Genomic DNA, 20,881 nt, shown 5'->3' on the forward strand with positions numbered 1-20,881 from the left:
AGGTGTAAGCAACTGCATACCTGTAAAAAAGATATCAGAACTATGCCTATTGGTTTAATGCGCCATGGATTGATTGGAAGCTCCTCGTGCGTAAAAGGGATAGCACGAACATCTAGGGGCTAGGCTATTTAAATACTTTTTTTAAAAGACAGAATATATCAAAATGGATAGTGGAACATCGAGTAAACAGTCGCTACTGTCTCGGCTGGACATTGGGAGGCCAAGGCAGGCAGACAGTTGTCAGGGAGGTGTGAGAATACATAATCCTGGTTTTACTGTCTGTTCCAATCCGACTTGACGAATGAGGTGTTTTCGCTGTGATGCCATGAAGTGTGTCTCTCCGACAGTTACCTGTGACGAATCACCACGGGGAAAGTGGCAGGACGCCGCTCAGTCTCAGCCTCTCTATCTTCACACTGTCCAGACAGGGCCTGACCGGGAAGACCGTTTACAATCAACAATAAATAGTCTATATAGCTAACTTGGCAATTTAAAACGAATAGTTTGTCACTTTACTTGTTAATCTGTCATTCATTAGCCTACACAGGTAGAATCATTTAAGGTTTATTATACTTTAATGGCGTCGTCATTAGGACTAGATATATTCGGATTACCTCGCCAAACTTATAATATGTAATAATAATAATAATAACTTTTGAAAATAATGTCCGTTATTATTAGTAGTGGTAGAACTAGCTATGATAATAAAATGTCATTTAACACTTTTTAGATTTATTTATTGAGTTTCAAGATGGCCGTATCTTCAGTCATATCTCAATCATGTTGGTTTGTTTCATTGCATAATCACCCTCTCTTCTTTAGGTGGCATTTATGTACTGACTTGATAATGATTATCTCCTACTACTCGCGTTCTGTTATACTGAAAGGCGAGTTTCCTATTATAAAGCAACTATGTTCGCCTATTTGAAGAATCATGAAATTATTCCGATTTTTTTTTTTTTACATGCATTTCATTACACCAATGTATAATAATATATAACAAAAGCCATATTCCTTAACGTTAATATGGAAAGGTTTAGATGCAGAATTGTGCGAACTATTTCTGGCAAATATGCATAAACCTACTGCACATCTCAGGCCAAAGAGCCTACGCTTCTTTCTTACTGTGCGTCATGGTAAGAATGGTAACATCATGGTAACATGATCATCTGATGATTTATCACTCCAGTGTTAATCTGCTAAATTGTAATTATTCGATTTATTGCCTACCTCATGCCTTTTGCACACATTGTATATAGATTCTCTTTTTTTTCTACCATGTTATTGACTTGTTTATTGTTTACTCCATGTGTAACTCTGTGTTGTCTGTTCACACTGCTATGCTTTATCTTGGCCAGGTCGCAGTTGCAAATGAGAACTTGTTCTCAACTAGCCTACCTGGTTAAATAAAGGTGAAATAAATAAAAATAAAAAAATAAAAAATGGTGCATAGGCCCTGTAGTGTTGTAGTATAATGTTTTGCTCAATGCCCCAGCTTCCCCAGAGAAATGCAATTCGATATGCAGCTTTAGCTCTATATTTATTGGGTATATAATAGGCCTATTCATGTAATGGCAAAAGTTATACTTTAATTGATTTGTCACAATAAAAATATCAGCTAAGTTCTTAAAGCCCTCTTGCAGTCTTTGTAATTTTACGTTTAAATCATCACTGTATGTCTAATAAATCACTGTGTGTGTTTATTTAATGAAAATAACCCAGAAATATATTTTTTATCATTTATTCCCTGAGCCTCCTTTGGCCCTTGGAATGCTCAGTCTGATCATGTGGGAGTTAGGAAACAAATGTGAAGATATTTACATACACATCCTTGATTGGCTGATAGGATGGTTTAGAGCCCATCCCTTTACCCAGATGAATAGTCGTTGGTCTATTATAATCAGATCACATGGTGATGCTATGATTTGGGTCAAAAGTTCCATCCCACCTAAACAGGCTGAAATTCCAGGCATTTTTTTCAAACAGCTCTTTCAAAAAAAGGGCATTATCATAATTTTCACAATTTCCGAGAGTCTCACAGTGTGGAAATATCATCAAAACAACAAGTAACTCACTTTTTAAACTGCACTTGCCTTTTAACATCAGTTTAAGTTGGTTTCATACACAACACCTTTCAAAGGTAGGCCTACTAATAATTTATGGTATTACTGAATGGCGTTGAAGGCATACATTAAGTCGGTGGTGTAATAATGTCAACAAAGGTGCGAGTTTATGATGAATGAGGAACAATCAGCGATTTGTAAAACATGTCTACCTTGTAGCATTGACTTGCCTAGTTGAATAAAGGTTAAATAAATAAAATAAATACAAATAGCATTCAGACATTTAGTCTAGCCTACTCAATTATTTACCTCTGTCTCAATTGCTTCTCAACAGATTGATTAGATCAAGTGGAGTTGTTTTTTCTGTGCTAGCAAATTGAACGAAAATGTTGCAGTTAGTTATTGATGTTTTGTAGAATTGTATTTTAATTGCTAGTAGCAATCTTGTTGAATCCCAAGTCATTGCCAAGACTGTTATGCTATGACTTTTTAGGTATAATATAATGTCAATATTCAATTTGATAATCCAAACATATACATTATAATTATAATATCATTTTTTATTATTATTATTATTATGCTATTACAACAATGATTATGACAACAATAAGATACATGTATCTAGAGAGAATGCAACAAATGTAATACAGCATTTTATCATTACCTTTTGAGTGTCCATTTAATCTCACAAAAGGGTGATAAAAATACAAGATAACGATAAGCCACGGAAGCAATGGGATTTCTCGTTGTAAGTTCCTCTTTCTCGAAATTACTGGACAATTTCTCTCTCGCATTTTGGGAGTTTTGAGGATGCTGTTGGCAGTGAGCCCATTCAATCAAAAGAATGACACACTCATAGCCTAATGTAAAGAAAATGGCGTATGGCATTAATCGAGATAATCCACAGACGGTAATTGAATAAGAATAGAAAATAAAATGCTATTTAATTGTAATTATTTTCTCGAAGAAAACCCCATAGATTGATTAAATCCAAATGACATAATTAATGCCCGCTTATTATGGTTAATTGTTTGCAATTATACTAACTAGCCTATTGAAAATTGCAAAAACGATCAACATACCACGTGATCAGCAGGTTCTCCCCTCCTCTTGACTGTGGGGGGCAGATATACACATGGTTCTAATAAGCTTTTTTTAATCTATATTTTCTAATTTAACCTTTTATTCAACTAGGCAAGTCAGTTAAGAACACATTCTTAAATACAATGACCGCCCACCCCTGCCGAACCCGGACTACGCTGGGCACCGCCCTATGGGATTCCCAATCACTGCCGGTCGTGATACAGCCTGGTTTTGAACCAGGGTGTCTGTAGTGACTCCTTTAGCACTGAGATGCAGCGCCTTAGACCGCTGCGCCACTCGGGAGCTATTCAAGTTATTGTCAATATTTCTAGTCAAGTTATGCTGCCATCTTTACATTTACATTTTTCTCATGTGTCATGATGTTAAGACTCAAGACAAATAAATACTTGTCTTCCACATATTTCTAAATCTATTCACGTTATATTTTAGCCCTGGAGTGTACTATAAAACGAAACATACAATCTGATTTCATTTGGCATGTTTAATATGGCTGATAAATGATTGTTAATGAACTGACCAATGACCTTAATGACATAATATGCAGTGTGATAACGCCATTGACAATTTATTGCCTAAAACTGATATCTAACCTCCCATGTCACATACACAGAGCATAGTATCCCCTTTCCTTATTCACATTCACAGTTTCTACAGTGTATAGGTCTGACTCTATGTAAATAGTTTGGACATTGGGAGGAAGAGCTGTGATTTGTTCTGGGAGCCAAATAAATCTAGTCTGGCAGACAATTAGATATGTCTATATGAATCACTGGTCTTGTCACTGACAAAACTTGACGAAATAAAACTCTGTGTCCCATTATGGAGGCTGTGAAAGTCATTTCCTGTATTTGATTGATCTCCTCACTGCCTCTGCAGGGTTTGGGGATTTAAAAAAATGAAATGACCTATTTACACATGCTTTATGGAAGGCAGGCACAGCACAATAAAGTTTTATGCCTGAGAGTGTCTCTGTCTGTCTGTCTGTCTGTCTGTCTGTCTGTCTGTCTGTCTGTCTGTCTGTCTGTCTGTCTGTCTGTCTGTCTGTCTGTCTGTCTGTCTGTCTGTCTGTCTGTCTGTCTGTCTGTCTGTCTGTCTGTCTGTCTGTCTGTCTGTCTGTCTGTCTGTCTGTCTGTCTGTCTGTCTGTCTGTCTGTCTGTACCTTCACATGGCTGCATGGCCAGTGGCTCCCATGGAGTGGAGTTGTCACTATAAGGCCAAGCTGCTAAGTCAAAATTGACTATATTGTGACAATGAATTGAAATGAAAAGTAGCTTTTAGGGCTTCATTTAAAGTTAGGATAAGGCATACATTTAGCAGTGTGGTTAAAGTTAGGGATAGTTTTATAATAAACATTTTAAGAGAGAAATTGTAGAACTTCCGGCTTTGCAGCTTGGCTAGTTAGTGACAACTCCCATGGGTGCTGCCCCAGTGACTGCTGGGATGTGGTGGGTGAGCGTCAGGTTGAGGGCTGGGAGGCTGTTTGGAGTGGTAAATGATTAAGCAAGGCAGGGCATGTGTGTAAAAGCAACCTTTGTCATTTCGACAGTGAGAACTGTCCTTGCTGCTTTCCAGGGCTCGCCCATGAAACGGAACACCCTTACCTGTCCGATTGCGAATGTGTCTAAGAGTGTGTGTGTGTATGTGTGTGTGAGAGAGAGAGAGAGTAAGAGGCCAGGAGATTGGTGGCAAACTAGCTGCGCTGGCTAACAACTTCCCTGGAATTATTGCACAGCCACAGCCAGTCAGCTACACCCTAGCTGGGTCATGTGATGAACCACTGTCTATACAGCGTTTCCCAAACTCGGTCCTCGGGACCCCAAGGGGTGCACGGTTTGTTTTTTGCCCCAACACTACACAGCTGATTCAAATAATCAAAGATTAATGATGCGTTGATAATTTGAATCAGCTGTGTTGTGCTAGGGCAAAAACCAAAACGTGCACCAACTTGGGGTCCACAGAACCAAATTTGAGAAACACTTGTCTATGACCAACTACACTCCTCTCCATCTAATTGTACTGAAAAAGAAGGGAGTGTTAGCTGAGCTTAGTGCTGTATTTATGACTCTAGGGAATTGGTGTCACATAGCAAAGTCGTAAAAAACATGAACATAAAAGAAGCAAGTTTAACAGTATGGCCCAATAGGGGAAAAGGAGAACTATTCAAATTCAGACAAACCAGTCTTGCATCAGACAGTGAGGGAAACAGCCAGTCTGTAGTAGTGTCTCCATACATATCAGTCTATCGTAGTGATGGCGTCACAGGTTGGTGACATGAGTGTGTTTGACCCAGTTGCTCCTCATGTCTTGACCTTGGCTCTGTTTATTAATTGGGTTGTATATAATCATAATGATGACATACAGGGTAGATAGGAGTTACAGACGAGCCAGCAACTATATGAGATACAATGTAGATATTATGAGGTTCAGTATCTTTTTATGCAACCTCTTACAGATGTAGGATCTAAATTTGATCACCCTGTTGCAGGAGAACTTTCTTGCCATGCAGGACATTTAAAACGTGTAGTGTATTTGAGGTTTTAAAAGGCTTCTGAAGATGGTAATTTCCACTTTAAAATTTCAGGCATGAAGAATGTATCAACCCCTACAAAAATGTCCATTAATTATAATCCACATTATAATTCACGTTTCCTGTTGTTGCAGGCCCATTTTTCTGCTGTAGCAAAATGGCTCAAATTAAGATCCTGCATCTGCATGCTTATAATAATGTGTAACTTCCAAATGTATATCTGATTATGTAATGTAGGTTAACTGAATGGAGAAAGTGATGTTGCATTTTAGTTTGCTTACTTAATTATGATTTTGTCAATTTTACACCTGCCAAAAAGAGGTCGCAAACTTGGGCTTAACTGGGGCCAAACTATTCTCCGTGACTTCTTTCTAAACCAGCATTCATTGGGTCACCCCAGTGCAGATCTTAACTCATTTTTTACATTTCCTCTCATGTCCTAATAAAGCAAACAAGGGCTTGATCGTTCCGGTGTAGCTGGAGGAGGGACAGTAGCCTCGCAAACCGCCTGATCTCGCGGCTTGTAATCAGTCTGGTAATTACGAGGCTAGAGGGACAAGGTATGACACATATAAATAAATCTAGTCTGACAGACAATTAGATATGTCTATATGAATCACTGGTCTTGTCACTGACAAAACTTGGTGACAGAGGTTACTTACTAAATCTAATCATATAACATGCATTGATGTAGATTTATAATGGTAGATAGTCATCTACAAAGATGATAGGGCAGCACTCTATTTTACAGAATAGAAACTAAGTACCATAGTAGCTAAGCACCAATGAACTAAGAAATCACATATTAAAATGATCATTTCCAGTAATAACCCATGAATTACTAATCATTTTTCAGCTGGACACGGCCTTTAAATGAACACTTTGTATTGGGTCTGTAAAATCACAGCTAATAGAGGTTTGGTTTTCCAAACCCTAGCAACACTGTGTTATTATTTCCACATTAACATCCCCGTCATCGCCATCCTGTTAGCGCGCCAGCCAGAGCCAGTCCCTCTCTGTTTTGTCTTAGCAGAAGGTCAGGTTTTCAGAGCACACTGTGACTTTCCCTGAATCAGCTGTTTTGAGGATCAGCACGCCAGAGAAATAAAGCAGCCTTGACAGAGGTGACGTCATTAGATAGTGATGGTCTGGGTGGTAGTTGGGGGGGGGGGGGGGGAGGGGTGGAGGATAGGCCGAGAGACAGAGGCAGACTGACACAGGTGCAGAGGAGAAGAGCAGCTGCAGATTCAGACCGTGCCATACACAGGCCTCTCGGCTGGTATCAAGGCCTGGGCATTGTATTGTATTATACCTGGTGGATCTACTGCTCATTTGGGAGATACTGTATGAGAGGGGAGTGAGATTAATGAACTATCCACTTGTCCATTGTTAATTGTTGTAGTTGTAGTGCAGAAAGTGTACATACCTGTATTGTACCTAAATTAGTTGGATTATGGAGATTTGTGTTGCAATTGAAATAGCTGGGGAAAATGTCAGAATCTCAAAGCATGAAAGAGTAAAAGTATGTAGTACCATAGCTGACATTAGCACCAAATTGGTCTTTGGTGTTGTGAGTAAAGCCAATACTTTTTGGCAACATTTTACTAACACTGATGACCAATCCAATTGTAACAAATTGCAAAACTCAAAGGTCTTGCCCTCTTTCACTATTCTGTTGAAATGCACAACCCTAGCCAAGAGCCTTGACCTTCTCCACAGACAGTCACAGAATCACTTTCTTTGTTTCCCCTAGAAAATGTATTCAAATGTGTGTGAGGCTGTTTGAGTGTATAGAACAAACAAGGGCCCGGCAGAACTGATAACATCTGGCTACTGAAAATACAGCAGAGTTCAACCAGCCAAACATGGCCGCCATCATGTGGCAACGTTTCCCCTCGTCATTCCATGACCGTATGACCTCGCCTCGTCTCAGACACCTCAAACGGCTACACTATGCATGCACATACAGACACTCAGAGACACACACACACACACGTCTACCCTTCCACACACATGAAAATATAAAACATTAATTCCAACTATCCACATGACTGCAGGGGTTTCTTCCTCCTTACCTCTTTACTTTACCCCCAGTTGCCCAGACAACAAAAACATTGAGGTGCTAATTCAGTCCAGTTTATGGCGTGATAGAGTCTTTGTTTGACTGAAAAGAGTCAACATATGCATTCTACATGCTCCAATTATAATTTTTATCAGATCTCCATCAAACAGACCAATCATCCACCTTCCTTTGTGCCTAAGTCTCCATCCTCAGTGTGCTGTACCAGGCAGAGCCATAGCGCCCACAGCTCCCTCTGTTTGTCCGGAACTGTTTGCTCATGGTGGGAGCATTATACCTGCAGCCTGGTTATGGTCCCTACCTACACTACAGGAGAAAATACATGCAATGACTCCAGGTCTGACTGAAAAACAATATATCACCTCCCTTCCACTTCACCGTAACTGATTGGTTTTTAAATTCACAGTCCTTCCCTTTAAAGCTGTTCTTTTCTGATATCACAAGGTTGGGACTGGGGCCTCAGTATAACATGTCTCATAGTATATAGCCATAACATAAATACCATGCAAAGTCAACACTTTAAAAGTTGACTTGAAGCACTGGCCCAACTGTCACGTTCTGACCTTAGTTCTTTTGTTATTTCTTTGTTTTAGTATGGTCAGGGCGTGAGTTGGGTGGGTTATCTATGTTTGTGTTTCTATGTTGGTTTTTTCGTTTGGCCTGGTATGATTCTCAATCAGAGGCAGGTGTCGTTAGTTGTCTGATTGAGAATCATATTTAGGTAGCCTTTTTTCACCTGGGTTTCGTGGGTGGTTGTCTTCCGTGTCTGTGTGTTCCACACGGAACTGTTTCGGTTTTCGTTCGTTCAATTTATGGTTTTGTATTTCAGTGTTCAGTTTGTTCTATTAAAGTTTCATCATGAACACTTACCACCACGCTGCGCTTTGGTCCTCCTCTCTTTCTCCAGACGAAGATTGTTACACCAACGCTCTTAACCACTAGACTACCTGCCTGCAAATGTGTCAGGAAAACATGGTACTGTATGTGTAAAGAGAGACTTATTTGAAAAAATATATATTATTTAAAAAATGATCCTCATGGCCAATATTGAATACATTTTCATTTATTTCCTGGATTGAACAGAATAGCAACTGAATTAACATTTTGTGACCTTGGTTCTATTTGACATTTTGGTAAAAAATGAGTTATTCACGTAGAGTTGCTCTTTAGGTATCCTTTACATGTGAGATACAGTATGTCAGATTTTTTTTAATTATACAAATTATGATAAACAATATGAACAATCTGAAAGTTAAATCTGCGCAAACACCTTTTAACTTTGTGCTATTAGGTTCTATCGGCAATCCAATCACACAATACTGGGATGTCAATAAAAGATAATTGTATGTAAGGTTATATACTTATTGAGTCAGGAAAGAGGAAGACATCACAAACCCATTCTAAGATCTGGATCATGGAAAATACTAATTATCTCAAAACTATCCATTTTGCTTTGTAGTCCTAAGTCCTTGATTATTCATATCATAGATCATGGTCCTCTTTTTCAATTAATTCAATGTTTTTTCACCACTTTTTCAGAAGAATGTAAGCTCTTAATGGTAAAAATAAATCAATAAAAGGGTCCTGCTGAGCATGTTTAAGGCCCTTGGGAGAGGCATTGCTGTTTTTCTCTTCTATATACATTTTAAAAAACGCCATGGAAGGGGTATTTCACCAAAATTACAAATGTACCACATTTTATTGATATCTAGCAAGTAGTTTACTGACTTTGTGTGTCAGAATAATATATCAGTTTACTCATCCAGAGCTAAGCTTTAGCAATGTTGCTAGTTCTCCATAGGTTATAGTGTATTTTTCATTTTAGGGAACTATCACTTTAAGAAAGAAGAATTCACTTCAAAACAGTTCTGAGATCTGGCATGTGAAAACTTTGATGCTCAATATCTCAGAACTATGCTTGGCGCAGATAGAACCTTATAGTTCCAACGTTTCTAAAACCATCTATTTTTGAGTACTTACATTAATATTCTCTCGTCCACTGATCCACTACCCAGGACTCTTGTTTGACACCCCACCTCTCCTTACACCCCCCCTCCCCTACCACTTACCACCCCCTCCCTATCCCCCCACCCCCCTTCCACCTTCTACAAAGACAAACCTTGGGCATTGTGTGTGATTTGTTTTGATAGACCCAGGTATACAGCCTAGAGGTGCTGGCTCACGTAGATAAATGTTTAGAGAACAAGAGAGAACACACAGCTCAGACTCACAGAGCATCTAGATGCTCCAGGCGCTGGGGACGAGGAGTGTGTGCGTGTCTACTAAGCTCCAACAACACAGCATGGAACTAGATTACCAAGCCCTGATAATGATGGGAACCGATGGGATAGGAGGAAAATGACAGCATTTATCTGAAATGCTGCTCTTTGACATCATGATGCGTCCTAGACTGTCCATAACAAGGTGGATAATAGTTAGGATAATGACATATCCGTCACAACACATTGGATCAAATGTTATCAATGTTGAGATAATAATAAGGTGGGACAAAATCACATTTCATTTCAAAGTTAGTATCAAATAATGACTGGCAAAACATGTTACAAAGACCAGGAATAAAAAATAAATTGGAGGCCCTAATCTTGAGATCTGCTTGAAGTGTTAATACTATGTTTTCTATAAGTGATAGATATTTTACAAAGAAGCGGTTTATGGCAAACACATCCCTGTTAACCAGTGAATTAGTTAACAGGGATGTTAACCAATTCACTGGTTGAAATGTCTAAGAACGTCAACAAGCAGAAACGTTTCTATATTTACGGCACCTGTGTGAGGCTGATAACTCCCAGGGTTGCTGTAGGCTGATAACTCCCAGGGTTGCTGTAGGCTGATAACTCCCAGGGTTGCTGTAGGCTGATAACTCCCAGGGTTGCTGTAGGCTGATAACTCCCAGGGTTGCTGTAGGCTGATAACTCCCAGGGTTGCTGTAGGCTGATAACTCCCAGGGTTGCTGTAGGCTGATAACTCCCAGGGTTGCTGTAGGCTGATAATTCCCAGGGTTGCTGTAGGCTGATAACTCCCAGGGTTGCTGTAGGCTGATAACTCCCAGGGTTGCTGTAGGCTGATAACTCCCAGGGTTGCTGTAGGCTGATAACTCCCAGAGTTGCTGTAGGCTGATAACTCATTGACCTCACCTCTCTCCACATCCAACTGTTGGGAGATGTTGACTAGAACAACAACACATTCTCTCCTCTGGCCCACTTCAAAGCTGCATCACCTAGGAACAATGGGTAAAGATGTAATGACGGTAGGTAGTTCTGAGAAAGCGCCTGTTTGTCCCACTACAGCGTACCAACACTGGTATTCAAGAGAGACATGCCTTCCAAGAATAAAGAGATGGTTTCCGTATAGGTTACCAGCAAACATATGGCTTATGGCTTGAAGCAAATTAACCAAATATACAAACAAGCCTTCTCATATTTTGTGACTAGATGTTGTAGTCAGTCCATTACAACACAGTGAGAGAGGCAGGTTCATTTAGCTCACAAAAGAAAGTGTGCATTATTTGATAGAGTCCAACTGTATGACACATACATAGTTCAGATGTTGGATCTTAATTTGACTAGTATTGCTGCAACAACTGGATTTGAACGTTTAGTCTATAATGTTGCTTGAGCTGTGATTAGGCTATTAGCTGGCCAAAATTTGGCAACATGAAAAGTGCAATACTGTTAATAAAACTGTGTGTTAGTGCGGGTTTTCAGTTAATTTATGTGAATCACGAAGCTCATCTTCATTTCCTGCAGTGCAGGAAAAGTGTCAGCAACAAATTACTGATCAAACTAAGATCCTACTGTATTTGTGTGACACATGAACATAGGCCTTCCAGTCGATTACTTCAACCTTTCATCATCTGACACTGACATGTCTCGCCATACAGTGTCGTGTATCATATATCAAAGGTTCCCTAGAGAACAGACTTTTGCCCCGGAGGAAAGCACTAGAGGCACTAAATGTCAACCAGGGCTTCCTACACTTTGCACAAGTCATTTTTACGCTTTAGCGTTTTATGGTGCACAGGATAAGAGTCACTTTGAAGGTTGCTCATAGGTTCCAGTCAGTGAAGGAGTGGAAAGCGGACGGGTTAGAGGGGAGGGGAGAAGGATGGTATAGGGAAGTGAGGAAGAGAGAGTAAGAGAGAGAACGAGAGAAAGACAGAGAGAATAAAAAAAGCCTAAATGGGAGGTTACGCATGTACACTTCTGCTTCCTGTAGGGAGATGTTTCTACTGGATAACACAACTTGTGTGTGGAGGACCCACCGATGCCATGCCGCACAGGTGAGCAAGAGTCCCAAGAACAAGAGGCGTCAATCAGTAACGTGGTTATAGGGCTGTGTTAATAGTTAACACGGCCACTAGACGAGTGTCCCTGGTCCAAGCACCTGCAGACCCTTTTTACAGGCATAATCCAGGGCAAAAACAAATACTCCATGCTTATTGGACACATTAACAATGCATGTATCACCTTGTTTCATTTTTTTTTACCACACTCCACAGGCCTCTCAACAGGTGGTTGAGGCATTAGATATTACAAAAGACAAGAAAATATATCCTTGAGAAATACAATTTTAGGAGTCCTACTAGTGACTTATTATACTGTGGTATAGAGACAGCTCCAATAGTGACTTATTATACTGTGGTATTCACACAGCTCCAATAGGGACTTATTATACTGTGGTATTCACGGCTCCAATAGGGACTTATTATACTGTGGTATTCACAGCTCCAATAGGGACTTATTATATTGTGGTATTCACAAAGCTCCAATAGTGACTTATAATACTGCGGTATTCACACAGCTCCAATAGTGACTTATTATACTGTCGTATTCACACAGCTCCAATAGTGACTTATCATACAGGGGTATTCACACAGCTCCAATAGTGACTTATTATACTGCGGTATTCACACAGCTCCAATAGTGACTTATTATAATGTGGTATTCACACAGCTCCAATAGTGACTTATCATGTTGTGGTATTGACACAGCTCCAATAATGACTTATTATATTGTGTTATTCACACAGCTCCAATAGTGACTTATTATATTGTGGCATTCACACAGCTCCAATTGTGACTTATCAAATGGTGGTATTCACACAGCTCCAATAGTGACTTATTATACTGTGGTATTCACACAGCTCCAATTGTGACTTATTATATTGTGGTATTCACACAGCTCCAATAGTGACTTATTATACTGTGGTATTCACAGCTCCAATAGTGACTTATTATACTGTCGTATTCCCACAGCTCCAATAGTGACTTATCATACAGGGGTATTCACACAGCTCCAATAGTGACTTATCATATTGTGGTATTCACACAGCTCCAATAGTGACTTATTATACTGCAGTATTCACACACCTCCAATAGTGACTTATTATACTCATATTCATACAGCTCCAATAGTGACTTATCATGTTGTGGTATTGACACAGCTCCAATAATGACTTATTATATTGTGGTATTCACACAGCTCCAATAGTGACTTATTATATTGTGGCATTCACACAGCTCCAATTGTGACTTATCAAATGGTGGTATTCACACAGCTCCAATAGTGACTTATTATATTGTGGTATTCACACAGCTCCAATAGTGACTTATTATATTGTGGTATTCACACAGCTCCAATAGTGACTTATTATATTGTGGTATTCACACAGCTCCAATAGTGACTTACTATACTGTGGTATTCACACAGCTCCAATAGTGACTTTATATATTGGGGTATTCACACATAAAGTGCTGTCTGTGGCATCCAGGCAGGCCTATTAGCCTTCCAGGGTCAGAGGAAGAGGAGTATGGGCGATCTTTCCCCCCCTGGCTCCGCTCCCCCAGACAGCCTTGTGGCTCCACACAGAAAGAGGCTCTATCAGACACCTTTGTTAGATGCTGATCAGCATAGAACTGGAGCTGCTCCCCCTCATCTTACTACACCGTCACATACACATACAGAAACAACCCCACTTGCACATTCGCATGCACATACGCTCTCACACACAAACACACCTCCCTCCCAGCTTGTTTTGCTTGATACATACGTCCGTCAGAATCCAAACTCAGGTCAGGATAACCTCATGGTGAACCATAGGCTCCATCTCCTGTTGTGACCTCCCTCACCCCGCCTCAAACCCCTGACAAGCTTGGCCATTTCCACCCCCCTCCCTCCAATACTGTTCGCACATTAAGTCCACCTCACAAATGTTTCTTTATATATTTCATCCAAGCTTTCGGAAGCCAGACAGAATGGATTCAGATTTCAAAGTCCTAAAGCCTTAATATGAACATAATCGCAACATTAAAAGAGTGTTAAAGCAATGTAAAATAAATGTTAAAGCAAGGCTGAAGTATTGGTAATGTTTCCATGCAGCCAGCCAGGCAGATGGAGGTGTGTGCACAGTGCAAACAGACCCTTGTACCCAGGAGGGTAAAGAAAAAGCACTCGGCACAGCGAAAATCTGGGTTAATGTCGGTTTCTCGTGCTAAATTGTTTTTTGATAAGGGAATATCTAGAGATAAGTGTTGTCACTATCCTATCTGCAAAGCGGAAGCTATCTCGATAAATACTCTGTAATCTGTAATCCAATACTGGCTGTATTAGGAGTCTGCTGGACTTGTTGGGACACATGTAGTAGATTTTGGTCAAATAAAATAACAGGGTATTATTTCCGACACTTTAAGAGTTCATAGTATGACGCTTTCACAACCTATCACTATATCAGCAGTGACTATCATCTGTACTTTATAGTCAGCGTTGGGTTTGCTGACATTTGTTGACTTGCTCATTGCTCGAGGTTGTGGTGTTGAGCCATTGGGCTGAAAGTGAAACAAAACCCCAAATTGTGTCTTTAAGTGTAGCTCGAAACAGTTCACACAAAGTAGCGTGGTGGGAAGATGCACAGGACCTAAGGTGAGGCTATATAGTGACTAACAGCATCATTGAGACCATCTTAAGGATAGATATGTAGGACAAGGCCTTGTTGTACCAGAAAGTGAGAGATAGAGAGCGACAGAAACAGCGAGAGCGACATCATGATAGGACAACCTGGTATAGAGCTGCTGGCCCAGTCTACAGAATGTACCACATCATTTAGACCCAAAGAGACAGTCTACAGAATGTACCACATCATTTAGACCCAAACAGACAGTCTACAGAATGTATCACATCATTTAGACCCAAACAGACAGTCTACAGAATGTATCACATCATTTAGACCCAAACAGACAGTCTACAGAATGTACCACATCCTTTAGACCCAAACAGACAGTCTACAGAATGTATCACATCATTTAGACCCAAACAGACAGTCTGTGGAATGTATCACATCATTTAGACCCAAACAGACAGTCTACAGAATGTACCACATCATTTAGACCCAAACAGACAGTCTACAGAATGTACCACATCATTTAGACCCAAACAGACAGTCTACAGAATGTATCACATCATTTAGACCCAAACAGACAGTCTACAGAATGTACCACATCATTTAGACCCAAACAGACAGTCTACAGAATGTACCACATCATTTAGACCCAAACAGACAGTCTACAGAATGTATCACATCATTTAGACCCAAACAGACAGTCTACAGAATGTACCACATCATTTAGACCCAAACAGACAGTCTACAGAATGTACCACATCATTTAGACCTAAACAGACAGTCTACAGAATGTACCACATAATTTAGACCCAAACAGAGTCTACAGAATGTATCACATCATTTAGACCCAAACAGACAGTCTACAGAATGTACCACATCATTTAGACCCAAACAGACAGTCTACAGAATGTATCACATCATTTAGACCCAAACAGACAGTCTACAGAATGTACCACATCATTTAGACCCAAACAGTCTACAGAATGTATCACATCATTTAGACCCAAACAGACAGTCTACAGAATGTACCACATCATTTAGACCCAAACAGACAGTCTACAGAATGTATCACATCATTTAGACCCAAACAGACAGTCTACAGAATGTACCACATCATTTAGACCCAAACAGACAGTCTACAGAATGTATCACATCATTTAGACCCAAACAGACAGTCTACAGAATGTACCACATCATTTAGACCCAAACAGACAGTCTACAGAATGTACCACATCATTTAGACCCAAACAGACAGTCTACAGAATGTATCACATCATTTAGACCCAAACAGACAGTCTACAGAATGTACCACATCATTTAGACCCAAACAGACAGTCTACAGAATGTACCACATCATTTAGACCCAAACAGACAGTCTACAGAATGTACCACATCATTTAGACCCAAACAGACAGTCTGTGGAATGTATCACATCATTTAGACCCAAATAGACAGTCTACAGAATGTACCACATCATTTAGACCCAAACAGACAGTCTACAGAATGTACCACATCATTTAGACCCAAACAGACAGTCTACAGAATGTACCACATCATTTAGACCCAAACAGACAGTCTGTGGAATGTATCACATCATTTAGACCCAAACAGACAGTCTGTGGAATGTATCACATCATTTAGACCCAAACAGACAGTCTGTGGAATGTATCACATCATTTAGACCCAAACAGACAGTCTGTGGAATGTACCACATCATTTAGACACAAAGAGACAGTCTACAGAATGTACCACATCATTTAGACCCAAACAGACAGTCTACAGAATGTATCACATCATTTAGACCCAAACAGACAGTCTGTGGAATGTACCACATCATTTAGACCCAAACAGACAGTCTGTGGAATGTACCACATCATTTAGACCCAAACAGACAGTCTACAGAATGTACCACATCATTTAGACCCAAACAGACAGTCTACAGAATGTATCACATCATTTAGACCCAAACAGACAGTCTGTGGAATGTACCACATCATTTAGACCCAAACAGACAGTCTGTGGAATGTATCACATCATTTAGACCCAAACAGACAGTCTGTGGAATGTACCACATCATTTAGACCCAAACAGACAGTCTGTGGAATGTATCACATCATTTAGACCCAAACAGACAGTCTGTGGAATGTACCACATCATTTAGACCCAAACAGACAGTCTGTGGAATGTATCACATCATTTAGACCCAAACAGACAGTCTGTGGAATGTACCACATCATTTAGACCCAAACAGACAGTCTACAGAATGTACCACATCATTTAGACCCAAACAAACAGTCTGTGGAATGTACCACATCATTTAGACCCAAACAGACAGTCTGTGGAATGTATCACATCATTTAGACCCAAACAGACAGTCTGTGGAATGTATCACATCATTTAGACCCAAACAGACAGTCTGTGGAATGTACCACATCATTTAGACCCAAACAGACAGTCTGTGGAATGGGGACATCATTTAGACCCAAACAGACAGTCTGTGGAATGTACCACATCATTTAGACCCAAACAGACAGTCTGTGGAATGTACCACATCATTGAGACCCAAACAGACAGTCTGTGGAATGGGGACATCATTTAGACCCAAACAGACAGTCTGTGGAATGGGGACATCATTTAGACCCAAACAGACAGTCTGTGGAATGGGGACAGGGCTCTTCACAAGTCGTCTCTGTCAGCCGTAGCAATGGAAACACAGCTCCCACAAATAACACTAGAGCTTACATTCAAATAATCACTGGCAACACACCGCTGCTGAAATGGAAAAAACCTATTAGAGAGCCTGGGTGACTGTGGACCATGGATCCAATGACTGCATGGATCCCACTAAACCAGCATTTAGACTAGAATGATCTCTACAGTGCTGCCACAATGAGATGGATATAATACATGTACATACAACCAGATAGTTATAGTGCTTTCAGAAAGTATTCACACCCCTTTACTTTTTCCACATTTTGTTGCGTTACAACCTGAATTTAAAATTTATGAAATTTAAATGTTGTGTGACTGATCTACACACATTACCCATAATGTCAAAGTGGAATTATGTTTTTACACATTTGTACAAATTAATTAAAAAAAGAAAATCTGAAATGTCTTCATTCAGTAAGTATTTAACCCTGTTGTTATGGCAAGGCTAAATAACGTCAGGAGTACAAATTTGCTTAACAAGTCAAATAATTGGTTGCATGCTCCCGAGTGGCACAGCGGTCTAAAGCACTGCATCTCAGTGCTAGAGGCATCACTACAAACCCTGTTTCGATCCCGGGCTGTATCACAACCGGCCGTGATCAGGTGTCCCATAGGGCAGGTCACAATTGGCCCAGCGTTGTCCGGGTTAGGGCAGGGTTTGGCCAGGGTAGGCCATCATTGTAAAACAAGAATTTGTTCTTAACCGATTTGCCTAGTTAAATATAACTATTAATTACACTTTGGATGGTGTATCAATACACCCAGTCAAATCAAAGATACAGGCATCCTTCCTAACTCAGCTGATGGAGAGGAGGGAAAACGCTAAGTGATTTCACCATTAGGTCAATGGTGATTTTAAACCAGTTACAGTATTAAATGGCTGTGATAGGAGAGAACTGAGGATGGATCAACAACATTGTAGTTACTCCACAATACTAACCTAATTGACAGAGTGAAAAGAAGGAAACCTGTACAGAAATTCAAAACAACACATCACTGAGTACCACTCAAATTTTCAAGCATGGTGGTGGCTGCATCATGTTATGGGTATTGTTATCATCGGCAAGGACTTGGGAGTTTTTGTAGGATAAAAACAAAAGCAATAGAGCACAGCACAGTCCTAGAGGAAAACCTGGTTCAGTCTGCTTTCCAACAGACACTGGGAGACAAATCCACCTTTCAGCAGGACAATAACCTAAAACACAAGGTCAAATATACACTGGAGTTACTAACCAAGATGACATTGAATGTTCCTGAGTGGCCTAGTTACAGTTTTGACTTAAATCGTCATGAAAATATATGGCAAGACTGTCACGGCTCTTGTCGGAATGCATGGACCAAAACGTAGCGTGGTAAGTGTTCATGATAAATTTATTACTCAAAACACTTGAACAAAATAACAAAGAGGGAAAACCGAAACAGTGCTGTCAGGTGCAGACACTAAACAGAAAACAACTACCCACAAAACCCAAACAAAAAAGGAGAACTTATATATGATCCCCAATCAGAGACAACGATAGACAGCTGCCTTTGATTGGGAACCACACTAACATAGAAATAACGAAACTAGAATGCCCACCCTAGTCACACCCTGGCCTAACTAAAATAGAGAATAAAAACCTCTCTATGGCCAGGGCGTGACAAATACATGAAAATGGTTGTCTAGAAAAGATCAACAACCAACTTCATAGAGGTTGAAGAATTGTTTAAAGAATAATGGGCAAATATTGTACTATCTAGGTTTGTAAAGCTCTTAGAGAATTACCTAGAAAGACTCACAGCTGTAATCACTGCCAAAGGTGATCCTAACATGTATTGACTCCGGGTAGAATACTTATCAAATCAAGATACAGTGCATTCGGAAAGTATTCACACCCCTCGACTTTTTCCACATTCTGTTACGTTACAGCCTTATCTTAAAATGTATAAAATTGTTTTTTTTCTTCATCAATCTACACACAAAACCCCGTAATGACAAAGCAAAAACAGAATTTTTGAAATGTTGGCAAATTTATTACAAATAAAAAACTGAAATATCACATTTACATAAGTATTCAGACCATTTACTCAGTACTTTCTTGAAGCACCGATTACAGCCTCGAGTCTTCATGGGTATGACGCTACATGCTTGGCACACCGGTATTTGGGGAGTTTCTCCCATTCTTCTCTGCAGATCCAATCAAGCTCTGTCAGGTTGGAAGGGGAGCGTCACTGCACAGCTATTTTCAGGTCTCTCCAGAGATGTTCGATCAGGTTCAAGTCCGGGCTCTGGTTGGGACACTCAAGGACATTCAGAGACTTGTCCTGAAACCTCTCCTTAGTTGTCTTGGCTGTGTGTTAATGGTTGTTGTCTTGTTGGAAGGTGAACCCTTGTCCCAGTCTGAGGTCCTGAGTGCTCTGGAGCAGGTTTCCATCAAGGATCTCTCTGTACTTTTCTCTGTTCATCTTTCCCTCAATCCTGACGAGTCTCCCAGTCCCTGCCGGATGAAAAACATCCCCACAGCATGATGCTTCCACCACCATGCTTTACCATAGGGATGGTGCCAGGTTTCTTCCAGACGTGACGCTTGGCATTCAGGCCAAATAGTTCAATTCTTGCATTCATCAGACCAGAGAATCTTGTTCCTCATGGTCTGAGAGTCTGTAGGTGCCTTGGTGGTTCTAAACTTCTTCCATTTAATAATGATGGAGGCCACTGTGTTCTTGAGGGACCTTCAATGCTGCGGACATTTTTTGGTACCCTTCCCCAGATCTGTGCCTCAACACAATCCTGTCTCTGAGTTCTACGGACAATACCGTCAACCTCATGGCTTTGTTTTTGGTCTGACGTCCACTGTCAACTGTGGGACCTCATATAGACAGGTGTGTGCTTTTCCAAACCATGTCCAATCAATTTAATTTACCACAGGTGGACTCCAATCATCTTAAGGAAGATCAATGGAAACAGGAATCACCTGAGCTCAATTTCGAGTCTCATAGCAAAGGGTCTGAATATTTATGTAAATAAGGTATTTCTCTTTTTATTTTTAATACATTTGCTAAAATTACGAAAAACCTGCACTGTATATTAGTATTTTATGTTCCATAACGTTCCCTTTACAAAAATGTTTTTTTCCCCCACAGAGTAGTTTGTTTAGATCGTTGACAAAAAAATGACAATTAAGTCCATTTTAATCCTACTTTGTAACACAACAAAATGTGGAAAAGGTAAAGGGATGTGAATACTTTCTGAAGGCACTGTATATAACAATTACAGGAGTATATATATTATTACATAGATTATAGGAATATGAGTATCACCAAAGGCAAATGTTTTGTCTGTGGGTCTGCAGGTTTAGAGTTTTGCCAGTAAACAGTGACCTAATGCTAAGCATTACTGTAGACTAAAGAGCAGTGGACTGGTCTCTCCCCTGCCCCCTGGCTGCCCCCTAACCTGTACTATCCAGGGGCTTTGTGTAAAGTAAACTTTCTGTCATAGTG

Source organism: Salvelinus alpinus, chromosome 23 (genome assembly GCF_045679555.1).
Source record: "Salvelinus alpinus chromosome 23, SLU_Salpinus.1, whole genome shotgun sequence".
Classification (NCBI taxonomy): domain Eukaryota; kingdom Metazoa; phylum Chordata; class Actinopteri; order Salmoniformes; family Salmonidae; genus Salvelinus; species Salvelinus alpinus.